Here is a 12,167-nt window from a genome sequence, read left to right as displayed (position 1 = left end):
AAGGCCCTAGGAAGTGGGCCTGTAACCCATTACTGGATCCAGAGCCAAACAAACAGGGACAATCCTAAAGACCCAGAACAGGTTGAACCAAGAATCAAAGAATAGCAATAACACACTACCTCCCTCCACTAAACCCCTATGAAAGAGAGAAAAATTGAGCATTTGAATAAACTACCAGATGCTTGGACATCAGCAGAAAAATTATGAGTCATAGTAAGAAAATGGAAGACATGGCCCAAGAAAAGGAATATATAAGTTCAAAGAAGTAACACAGGATTTCAGACAGCTAATCAATGGGATGCACACAAATCCAAAATCAAATTAATAAGTTGAAAGACAATATGGATAAAGAGATAAAAAATATCAAGAAGATATTGATTTTGTGTGATCTATGTATCTTTTAAAAATAAATTTTAAAAACATTTTAAAAAAAGAAGACATGAATGAGCACAAAAAAGAACTTGAAAATCTGAATAGAAAAGTATCAGTGTTAATGGGAATGAAAGACATTATAGGTGAGATAAAAAAAAACATATTAGAGGCATACAACAGCAGTCTCAAAATGATAAAAGAAAGAATAAATGATACCAAAGACAGAACACCTGATATTGAAGAGAGAAAAGAATGGAAAAAATTGAACAGGGGCTCAAGGAGTTGGGTGATAACATGAAACACAACATGGGAGTCCCAAAAGGAGAAGAGAAAAGAAAATGGGTAGAAAGAGTATTTGAGGAAATAGTGGATGAAAATTTCCCAACACTCATTAAAGAAATGAATTTATATGCCCAAGAAGCACAGCATACCCCAATCAAAAAAACTGTGGAATGTCAAACATCAAAAACATAAGGAGAAAACTCTTGAGAGCAGCAAGGAAGAAGCAAACCATTACATACAAGGGATTCCCAGTAAGACTTAGCACAGATTTCTCATCAGAAACCATGGAGGTGAGAAAACAGTGGTATGATAAAATCAGGATACTTAAAGGAAAAAATTTCCAGCCAAGAATTCTTTATCCAGGAAAATTGTCCTTCAGATATGAAGGTGAGTATAAAATATTCACAAACAGAAACTAAGAGAGTTTGTAAAAAATTCAACTTTTGCAGGAAATATTAAAGGAAGCCTTTGAGCCTGAAAGAAAAAGACAGGAGAGTATAGAAGAAAGAATAGCACAAGGGATAACCAAAAGAATTTTTAAAAATATGAAAGTGATATGAAATATGAAAACCAAAGAATAAAATGGTGGAAGTAAATAGTGCATTTATAGTAATATCATTGAACGTAAATGGATTAAACTGCCCAATCATAACATATAGGCTGACAGACCAGATAAAAAACCATGAGCCATCCATATGCTGCTTACAAGAGATTCATCTTAGACCCAGGAAAGTGAAAGGCTGGAAAAAAGAAACTACATGGAAATAGTAACCAAAAAAGAACAGGAGTAGCAGTATACTAATATCAGACAAAACAGACTTTAAATGCAAAAAAGTTATAAGAGATTAAGATGGCCATGATATATTAATAAAATGAACAATCCACCAGAAAGATATAACAGTCACAAATATCTATACACCTATCCAGGGTGTCCCAAAATATATGAGGCAAACTCTGGCAAAACTGAAATGAGAGATAAATACCTCTACAATAATAGTTGAAGACTACAATACACAACTCACATCATTACACAGAAGATCAACAAGGAAACAGAGAACTTGAACAACACGATAAATGAGTTAGACCTAACAGACAAATACAGAATGTTGCACCCAAACTCAGCGAGTTATGCATTCTTTTCAAGTGTTCATGGATCTTTCTCCAGGACAGACCACATTTTGGGTCACTAAACAACTCAATAAATTCAAGAGGATTGAAATTACATAAAGTACCCTCTCTGATCATAATGGAATGAAGCTGGAAATCAATAATAGGCAGGAAAGGGAAAATTCTGCAAATATATGGAGGCTAAACAACACACTCCTAAATAATCAGTGGGTCAAAGAAGAAATTCCAAGAGAAATTAGTAGATATCTTGAGATGAATGAAAACGAGAGCACAATTTATGAAAACTTATGGTATACAGTGAAGGCAGTGCTGAGAGAGAAATTTATAGCCATAACAGCCTAATTTAAAAAGACCAGAAATAGCAGCTATATACAGCAGGGGAAGCATAGAGAGATTGAGAGGGGAAGCATAGAGAGATTGAGAGGTGAAGAATTTTGTCTGTTTTTTTATTATTATTATTGAAATAATGAAAATGCTCTAATAATTATTGAAGTGATGAATGCACAACTATGTGATTATAACAAATATCATAGATTACATGTTTTAGATGAATTTTATGCTTTATTAATATGTATCAATAAAATCAATTTGTTCTAAAAGTTTAAAAAGTTTGAATACATGGAGGAAAATAAATACATCTCTCAAACTGCCCATAAAAATAAAAAAAAGAGGACAATGAGAGAGCTAAAATCAAAGATCTGACCGAACACCTGGAGGAATGAGAAAAAGAACAGCAAACCAATCCCAAAGCAAACACAAAGAAAAAATAACAAAGATTAAAGCAGAAATAAATGAAACTGCGAACAAAAAAATAAATAAAGAAATTTAAAAATGCCAAAAGCTGGTTCTTTGAGAAGACCAATAAAATCAACAAACTCCTAGTTAAACCAAGGAAGAAAAGAGAGAAGATGCAAGTAAGTAAAATCAGGAATGAAAGGGGGCATTATTACTTACCCTACAGAAATAATAATATCTTTATCATTGGGTTGTGGAATTAAATGAGATAATCCTACTTAAAGTCATCATCATAAACAAATGCCAGATCTTTAGTTTTTTTAAAAAGTGAACACAGGCTTAAAAAAAAAATCCATACTATTAGTCAAGTCTTGATATATTTGACTTTGAGAAAGTAATAAATCCAGGGATTTTTGTCTGAGATGATTTACAAAGAGTGGAAAGAGGTGTGAGAATGCACTTTGCTTTTTCCCAGGTTTTTCCCAAATGTGTTCAGCAGCTGAGGTTGTAAATCTGAAATACATAAGCCAAAGACAAGTACTCTGGGCACTTTCTTGTTGGATGAACTGTAAAATTGCTATCAAGGACCTCTTTCTGAGTATTAGCTTAGACCTGAGCTGAGTACTTTGACAAGTCAGTAGGAAGGGGAGGTAAGTTGCATTCTCAAGTACCTATGATGTTCAAGCATCCTCAATTAGTCTATATCATGCTAAATGTGCTTCCTGGATTGTTTCGATAAAATTCTGTGTGGTGTTACTCATCCCAACAGGAAACCTAATTGGCAATTTTATTGGCTAAAACAGGACTACATGATGTTAATATTCCAGTCTCATAGTCGTATTTATAAGCTTAAGAACTACGAAATATCTGTTGGGATACAACAGAAGCAGAACCTCATTCTGCCCCTTTTTGGTGCTTCTTATTTTCATAACAGTGACAAAGATTCTTTGGTAATTCTCAGAAAAGTTAATACAAGGGCATCTGAGCAATTAACTCAGTACCACCCTTGATAATCAAGAATTGTAGGATGTCAGGCACAGAATAAGTTTCACCTATTAAAAGGGTGATTCAAGAATACTATGTAGGTAGAAGAGGTGGCATTGGATTGGGAAAAGTGGACATAATGGACAAAGGGTATGGGGAAAGGCAGGAAGAGATGAGAGGTGGAGGCGTCTTCGGGACATGGAGCTGCCCTGGATGGTGCTTCAGAGGTAATCACCGGACATTGTAAATCCTCACAGGGCCCACTTGATGGAATAGAGGAGAGTATGGGCCATGATGTGAACCAATGTATATGAGGTGCAGAGGTGCCCAAAGATGTACTTACCAAATCCAATGGATGTGTCATGATGATGGGAACGAGTGTTGTTGGGGGGGGGGGGAGAGGGGGGGTGGGGGGGTGGGATTGAATGGGACCTCACATATATATTTTTAATGTAATATTATTACTAAGTCAATAAAAAATAAAAAAATTAAAAAAAAATAATAAAAGGAACAACTTTGTTGTAAGAACACCAAAAAAAAAAAAAAAAAAGAATACTATGTAGGGATACAAATTGAGATTAATTTTTAGTTGCAGAAGATGACTGTGTAATATGTATGTATATATGTACACAAACTGTGTGAATTAATCTTACTTTAAGCAAAACTAGGAAATGTCATTCTGTAAGATTCTTCTCTGTCCTCAAACTTCCCAACTAATCAACTGTCATCTAATCTTCTGTAGTCTGAATGCATGAGCAAAAGCAATGCTACTTCTATGCTGTTTTCCTCATAAAGTCATTAAAAAGGTATTGTCCTTTTAAAAGATGTGACCTGCCTTACTCGGAGTTTTTTTAATCCTCTTACTGGAGTCCTTTTTAAACAGGATGAATCCAGAGAGAGAGAGAAAGCCACAGAAGCAAGAAGCTGAAAGCAAGGAAACCGAGAAGAGAAGGGAGAGACCAGCGGATGCTGCCGTGTGCCTTGCCATGTGCTAGAGGAATCCAGGATTGCTGGCATCTCTTCAGGAAGAAGGTACCATCCTGATGACAGTTTGACTTGGACATTTTCACAGCCTCAGAACTGTAAGCTTACTGTAAGCTAACAAATTCCCATTGCTAAAAGTCAACCCATTTTTATGGTATCTGGTTTAAGCAGCTTAGCAAACTAAAACAAAAGGCAAGGAAGGAGAGCAAAAGGAACATCCAGAGGTAGAACAAAGAGAATGTGCTTACCATGAAGGTATAATTAAGCTCCAAAATATCACTAATTGATTCTATGAAGATGGGCAAATTCTGTAATTAAGACAAAAATTGTCAGATTGGATATATTAGCATATTTTTTCATTATATAATTTGAGGCCTTGTTATTAGATAGGGATGGATTAAAAAACAGAAACACATAGATTCAATTTTCTGACTTACTATATAAGGGTACAAAAAGGTTTAAAGTAAAAGAATGGAAAAAGATGTACCAGGCAAATAGTAATATTAACACCCCCCAAAATTTGTTTTTTAACAGACAAAACAGACTTAAAGGTAAAAAGTATTACAAGATACAATGAGAATCACTTCACAATCATAAAAGATTCAATTCACTGGAGCAATATAAAAATTCTAAATTTTTAAACATCTAATAACATAGCCTTAAGTTATGTAAAGAAAATGTCATCAGAAATAAAAAGAGACAATTCCTATATATAATGAGAAATCAGTAACAGAAGAAACAGACAGAAAATTAGTAAGAAACAACATGATCAGTGAACTTGACCAAATGAATATATATAGAACATTATACCCAGCAAGTGTAAAATATATATTCTCTTTAAGCATGCATGGAATATTTTTAAAAAATTAACGATGTGTGTGCAATAAAGCAAGCTATACTAAATTTTGAATGACTGAAACCATGCAGGGTATATTCTATGACCACAATATAATTAAGGTAGACATCCATAGTAAAATGATAAAATTAGAAATATTAATTTGAAATCAAGATATACCCTTATAAATTAACCCTTGAATCAAAAAATAAATCAAAAGTAAAAGTATGAACTATTTTAAACTAAGTTACAATGAAAATATTGCATATAAAAACCTGGGGGTGGGAAGCAGACGAGGCTCAACTGATACAGCGTCCACTTACCATATATGGAGGGCCCAGGGTTCTATACCCAGGGCCTCCTGACCCATGTGGTGAGCTGGCCCATGCGCAGTGCTGCCGTGTGCAAGGAGTGCCATGCCACCCAGGGGTGCCCCCATGTAGGGGAGCCCCACGTGCAAGGAGTGTGCCCCACAAGGAGAGCTGCCGCATGTGAAAAAAGCACAGCCCATCCAGGAGTGGTGCCGCACACATGGAGAGCTGACATAGCAAGATGACACAACAAAAAAGAGACACAGATTCCTGGTGCTGTCTACAAAAATGCAGCAAGCGGACACAGAAGAACACATAGCGAATGCACGCAGAGAGCAGATAATGGGCCAGGGGGGAGGGGGAAAGGAGAGAGAAATAAATAAAATAAATCTTAAAAAAAAAAAAGAATTTCATTTAAAAAAATGAAAAGGAAACATCATTACACATCTTCCAATATTGAAAAAACAACAGAAGAATATTACGAACAATTTTATGCCAATTAATTTGAAATTTTGAAATTGAGATGGGCAAATTTTAATAACAATAAACTTTACCATGTTGACCCAAGAAGGCATCTAGTTTCATCCTGACATGTAAAGAGCTTAGAGCTAATCACTTAGACCCTCACAACAAGAAAAAAGCTGGAGGGAAGAGGACTTGGTCCAATGGATAGGGCATCTGCCTACCACATGGGAGGTCTGAGGTTCAAACCCCAGACGTCCTTGACCAGTGTGCAGCTGGCTCATGCACAGTGCTGATGTGCACAAAGAGTGCCCTGCCACACAGGGGTGTCCCCCGCATAGGGGAACCCCACGCTCAAAGAGTGCACCCTGTAAGGAGAGCTGCCCAGTGCGAAAGAAAGTGCAGCCTGCCCAAGAATGGCACCGCATACACGGAGAGCTGACACAACAAGATGATGCAACAAAAAAGAAACACAGATTCCTGGTGCTGCTGATAAGGATAGAAGCGGTCACAGAAGAACACACAGCGAATGGACACAACAGCAGACAACTGGGGGTGGGGGGACTGGGGAGAGAAATAAATTTAAAAAATAATAAATGTTTAAAAAAAGAAAAGCTGGACAAATTGAAAATCAAAATTTTTCTTAGATCCATCAGAGAATTAAGGTCACAGGACAAACCACAAGCCCAAAAACTATGAAGACAGATGAATACAAAGAACACAGATCAGTTTACCTGTAGCAAAAACTGGTAGATTCAGTAACTCGGAGGAATACTTAGGCAGTAACTTCAACAAATTGCTAGAGGCTGATTGTGTACTAGCTTGATAAATAAAAACTTCTCTGGGTCCAATCTAAGGGGGACTTTCACACTTTCATGGATTTTACCTTCCTCAGCTCCTCTAGGTTCTCACAATGAAAATCTGAGAAAAATATCTCCAAGTTTGGCCAAGGGGAGGGAGAGAACAATCATTTTGAAATAAGCTTAGAGCATTCTCCACAACAAATGCTTACCCATGCAAAGGAAAAGACTTCACAAGAATCCAATGTGAGGGAAATTAAATATCCCACTTCAGCTTTCTCTAGCCTTCCTGTCTCCCCTAAGGGGGAAATTAAAGCTGAGAAGTAATTGTGAAGGTCACAGTCCAGGGTCGCAGATCAACTAAAAGACTCAGACCTAATCAGAGGATTATATAATGCTGTTTCTCTCCCCCTACGCTTTACCATTACATCAACAGGACTCCTGTAAAATAAGTGTTTACAAGTGAATCATTGCCAGGCTCAAACTCTATTTAAGGAGTCTCAACGGAAAAGCAGAGATCAGTGGAGACAAAAGCAAAGACTCTTTTGAGGATATTGAAGCCTATGAAACCTACAGCTATAGCAAATAGTAAACAGCCTGACTCCTAGTCATATGAACATAAACTTCACACTAAAGACCTATTTACTTCAGTTCCTATTACCCAATAATCATCTCCAGCTTTCAACAACCTCAACAAAAAAAATACAAAGCACTTATGGTTAATCAAAGGTAAGAAAACAGCATAGTCTGAAGAGAAAAAGCAAGCATCATAATCACTCTCAGATACAGCAAAGATTTTGGAATAATCAGACCAGGAGTTTAAAATGACTATGATTAATATGCTAAGGGGGCGGCAGACTTGGCCCAGTGGTTAGGGCATCCGTCTACCACATGGGAAATCCATGGTTCAAACCCCGGGCCTCCTTGACCCGTGTGGAGCTGGCCCATGCTCAGTGCTGATGCACGCAAGGAGTGCTGTGCCACACAGGGGTGTCCCCCACGTAGGGGAGCCCCACATGCAAGGAGTGCGCCCCGTAAGGAGAGCTGCCCAGTGCGAAAGAAAGTGCAGCCTGCCCAGGAATGGCGCCGCCCACACGGAGAGCTGACACAACAAGACGACACAACAAGAAAAGAGACACAGATTCCTGTGCCACTGACAACAACAAAAGCGGACAAAGAAACAAGACACAACAAATAGACACAGAGAACAGACAACCGGGGTGGGTGGGTGGGAATAAATAAATAAATAAATCTTTTTAAAAATATATGCTAAGGGCTCTAAAGAAACAAGTGGATAGTGTGCAAGAAAAGATGTGTTATAGAAGCAGAGAGATGGAAACTCTGAGAAAAAATCAAAAGGAAATGCTAGAAATAAAAAACACTATTACAGAAATGAAGACTGCCTTTGATGGGCCCATCAGTTGATTGGACATGGCCAAAGAGATTCAGGTGAACTTGAAGATACATCAATAGAAGATTTTCAAACTGAAATATAAAGAGAACAAAGGAATGCAAGAAAACTGGAACAAAATAGCTAAGAATGGTGTGACAATTACAAAAGGTATAACAACAACAAAGCTGTAACATATACAAATAATAGAAGGAGAAGAAATAGAGAAAGAAGAAGAAATATTTGAAGTAGAAAGGCTGACAATTTTCCAAAATTAATGATAGAAACCAAACCACAAATCTAGGAATTCCAGAGAACACCAAGCAGGATAAATTTTTAAAAATCTACACCTGGGCATATTATATTCAAACTACATACAAACTGAAAATAGAGACAAAGAGAAAGTCTTAAAAGAAGCCAGAAGGGGAAAAACTCCTTACTTATAGAGGAACAAGGATTACATCTACCTCAGACTTATTTTCAGAAACTATGCAAGCAAAACTAGAATGGAGTGGAATATTTAACGTGTTGGAAGAAAAAAACTACCAAGCTAGAATTTTGTATCCAGCAAAACTATCCTTCAAAAGTGAAGGAGCGGAAGTGAACATGGCTCAACTGATAGCATGTCTGTCTACCATATGGAGGGTCCAGGGTTCAATTCCCAGGGCCTCCTGACCCATGTGGTAAGCTGGCCCATGTGCAGTGCTGCTGCCATGTGCAAGGAGTGCCATGCAATGCAGGGGTGCCCTGGCATGGGGGTGCCCCATGTGCAAGGAGTGTGCCCTATAAGGAGAGCTGCCCTGCATGAAAAAAGTGCATCCTGCCCAGGAGTGGTGCCACGCACATGGAGAGCTGACGTAGCAAGATGACGCAACAATAAAAAAGGAGATGAAGTTTCCCAGTGCCACTGGATAATACAAGTGGACACAGAAGCACACACAGCAAATGGACACAGAGAGCAGAGAGCAGACAACGGCGGGGGGGGGGGGGGGGGTGGGGAAGGAGGGGAGAGAAATAAATAAAAATAAATCTTTAAAAAAATTTTTAAGTGAAGAAGGGCTTTCTCAGACTGATAAAAACTGAGCAAAAAAATGAAAGATTAAAATAAATTTTAAAAAATATTTTAAAAAGAGAATTTTAAGAAACAGAGGGAATTTGTTACCAGTAAGTCTGCCTTGAAAGAAATGTTAAAAGAAGTTCTTTAGGGAAGCAGCTGTGGCTCAATCAGTTGGGCTCCCATCTACCATATGGAAGGCCCTGGGTTCATGTCCCGGGGCCTCCTTGTGAAGGCAGGCTTGCCCACACGCTGCAGAGAGCCATCCGGCCCACAAGAGCCACAGAGAGCCAACTCAGCAAAGTGACACAACAAAAAAGGGAGACAAGCAAAACAAAAAACAAAAAAAATTAGAAGAGTACAGCAATGGACACAGAGAGCAGACAGCAAGCAAAAAGTGGGGGAGGGGAAATTAAAAAAAAGAAGTTGTTCTTTAGAGGGGAGCAGATGTGACTCAAGCAGTTGAGTGACCGCCTCCCACAGCTTCCCACATGGTTGAGCACAGGCTTTCCAAATACAAGGTCTTGAGTTCAACCCATGGCTCCCAGTGCCTAAAAAAAAAGTTCTTCAGAGAGAAGGAAGTAATTTAGACCAGAAACTCAGATATACTAAAGAAAGGAAGAATGTCTGAGAAGGAATAAATGAAGGTAAAATAAAATCTTTTATTTTTCCTATTCCTAACTCATCTAATAAATAATTGTTCCAAGTAATAATAGCAACAATGCATTGGGTGATTATAGCATATGGATTAGTGCAATGAATGGCACCAAATACTGTAAGGAATGGGAGGAAGGAATTGAGAATAGTTTGTTATTATTTGGTCTTAAGTGTTATTGAAAAGTGGAATTAGATTAGTTGCAAATGTATATTGCAAACTCTACAGCAACCACTAAAAATATTTTTAAAAGAAGTGTGATATGCTAAAAGAGGACAGAATATGGAATCATATAAAATGCTCAATCAAAACCAGAGAAGGCAAAAGTAGTAAATATTTTAAAAAACAAAGAACAAGGGCAACAAACACAGTGATTAATAATCATTTTATATATACATATGGTCTAAATATACCAATGAAAAGACAGGAACTATCAAATGGATGAAAAAAGAAGACCCAACTCTATGCTGTCTACAAGAAACCCCTTTAAATATAAAGACTGACACAAATAGAGTAAAAGTAAGGGAATGGAGAAATATATGCCATGCTCATACTAATAAAAGTAAACTGGGGGAGCAGATGTGGCTCAAGAGATTGAGCACCTGCTACCCACATGGGAGGGAGATCCTGGGTTTGGTTCCTGGTGCCTCCTAAAAACAGAAACAAACAACAACAAGCAAACAAATGAAAAAACCAACTCAGGGGAGTTGAGGCAGCTCGGGGGTTGAGTGCCAGCTTCCCACATACAAGGTCAAGGGTTCAATCCCCAGCCCTGGTACCTCAAAAGGAAAAAAAAAAAAAAGTAAACTGGAGTAGCTATATTAATTTGAGAAACACCAGACTCCAGAGCAAGGAAAATTATGAGAGATAAAGAGGTTCATTACATAATGATAAAAGGGTATATCTTCTAAGAAGATACAACAGTCCTTACGGTATACACACCTAACAACAGAGTGTCAAAATACATGAGGCAAAACTGATAGAACATCAAGAAGAAATAGATGAATCTACTATCATAGCTGGAAACTTCAACACCCATCTATCAGTTAAGTGACAGATTCAGCAGGCAGAAAATCAGTGAGGATATAGTTGAACTGAACAGCACCATCAATCAACTGGATCTAATTGATGCTTATAGAATATTTCATACAATGACAGTAGAATATACATTTTTCTAAGGTTCACATGGAACATTGACCAATATAGACCACATCCTAGGCCATAAAACCTACCTCAGCAAACTTAAAAGACTAGGAATCATACTAAGTATGCTATCAAATGACAATGAATTAAGTTAGAAATCAATAACAGAAAGATAGCTGAAAATTTTCAAATTATCTGAAGATTAAGCAACACACTTTTAATAGTGTGTTCAAAGAAAAAGTCTCAATAGAAAATTTTAAATAGTTGAACTAAATGAAACTGAAAATACAACTTACCAAAATTTGTAAGATGTTGCAAAAGATGTGCTTGGAGGGAGGAACTCTGTAGAATTGAATGCATATATTAGAAAAGGAGAGAGATCTAAAATCAGTTATATAAGTTTCCACCTTAGGAAACTAGAGATAAAGAGCAATGTATGCCTGAAGCAAGCAGAAAAGAAATAAAAATTAGAGCAGAAATCAATGAAGATGAAAACACCAAACAATAGAGAAAAACCAATGAACACAAAAACTGGTTCTCTGAAAAGATCAATAAGTTTGATAAAACTTAAAAAGTTTGATGAAACTCCAAACAGGCTAACCAAGGAAAAAAAGACCCAAATTACTAACATCAGAATTGAAAAGGGGCAGATAACACCACCAGAATGACAGAGTGAGACATTCCAGGGTTCTGTCCTACAGAATCCCTAACGACTAGTAAAAACTGGTAACCGTATTTCTCAGAGCTCCAGAAAATAAAGGGAAGCATTAACTGAGCAAACTCTGAATTAAGAAAAGGGCAATTTGATTTCTCATTGGAAATCACAGAGGCAAGAAGGCGGTGGGATCACGTATTTAAAGTTCTGAAAGCAAAAAACTCAATCAAGAATTCTACATCCGGCAAAACTGTCTTTTAAGATGAGGGAGAGATGAAGACATTCCTAAACAAAAGCTGAAGAAATTAGTCACCACTAGACCTGCCCTCCACGAGATGCTGAAGAGGGTTCCGAAGATTGAAAGGAAATGACGATGG

The 12,167-nt window shown here is 37.4% G+C and overlaps 1 long non-coding RNA gene across 1 annotated transcript in view; it reads right to left on the bottom strand.

Annotated features, from left to right (window-relative positions):
• Positions 1-12,167, bottom strand: part of LOC131273259 (uncharacterized) — an 83,801-nt gene that overhangs the window by 17,730 nt on the left and 53,904 nt on the right. The gene's annotated exons all lie outside the window — the stretch shown is intronic.

Source organism: Dasypus novemcinctus, chromosome 14 (genome assembly GCF_030445035.2).
Source record: "Dasypus novemcinctus isolate mDasNov1 chromosome 14, mDasNov1.1.hap2, whole genome shotgun sequence".
In the NCBI taxonomy this organism is placed as follows: domain Eukaryota; kingdom Metazoa; phylum Chordata; class Mammalia; order Cingulata; family Dasypodidae; genus Dasypus; species Dasypus novemcinctus.
The sequence above is the reverse complement of the archived record's forward strand: the minus strand, read 5'-3'. Positions and strand labels throughout refer to the sequence as shown.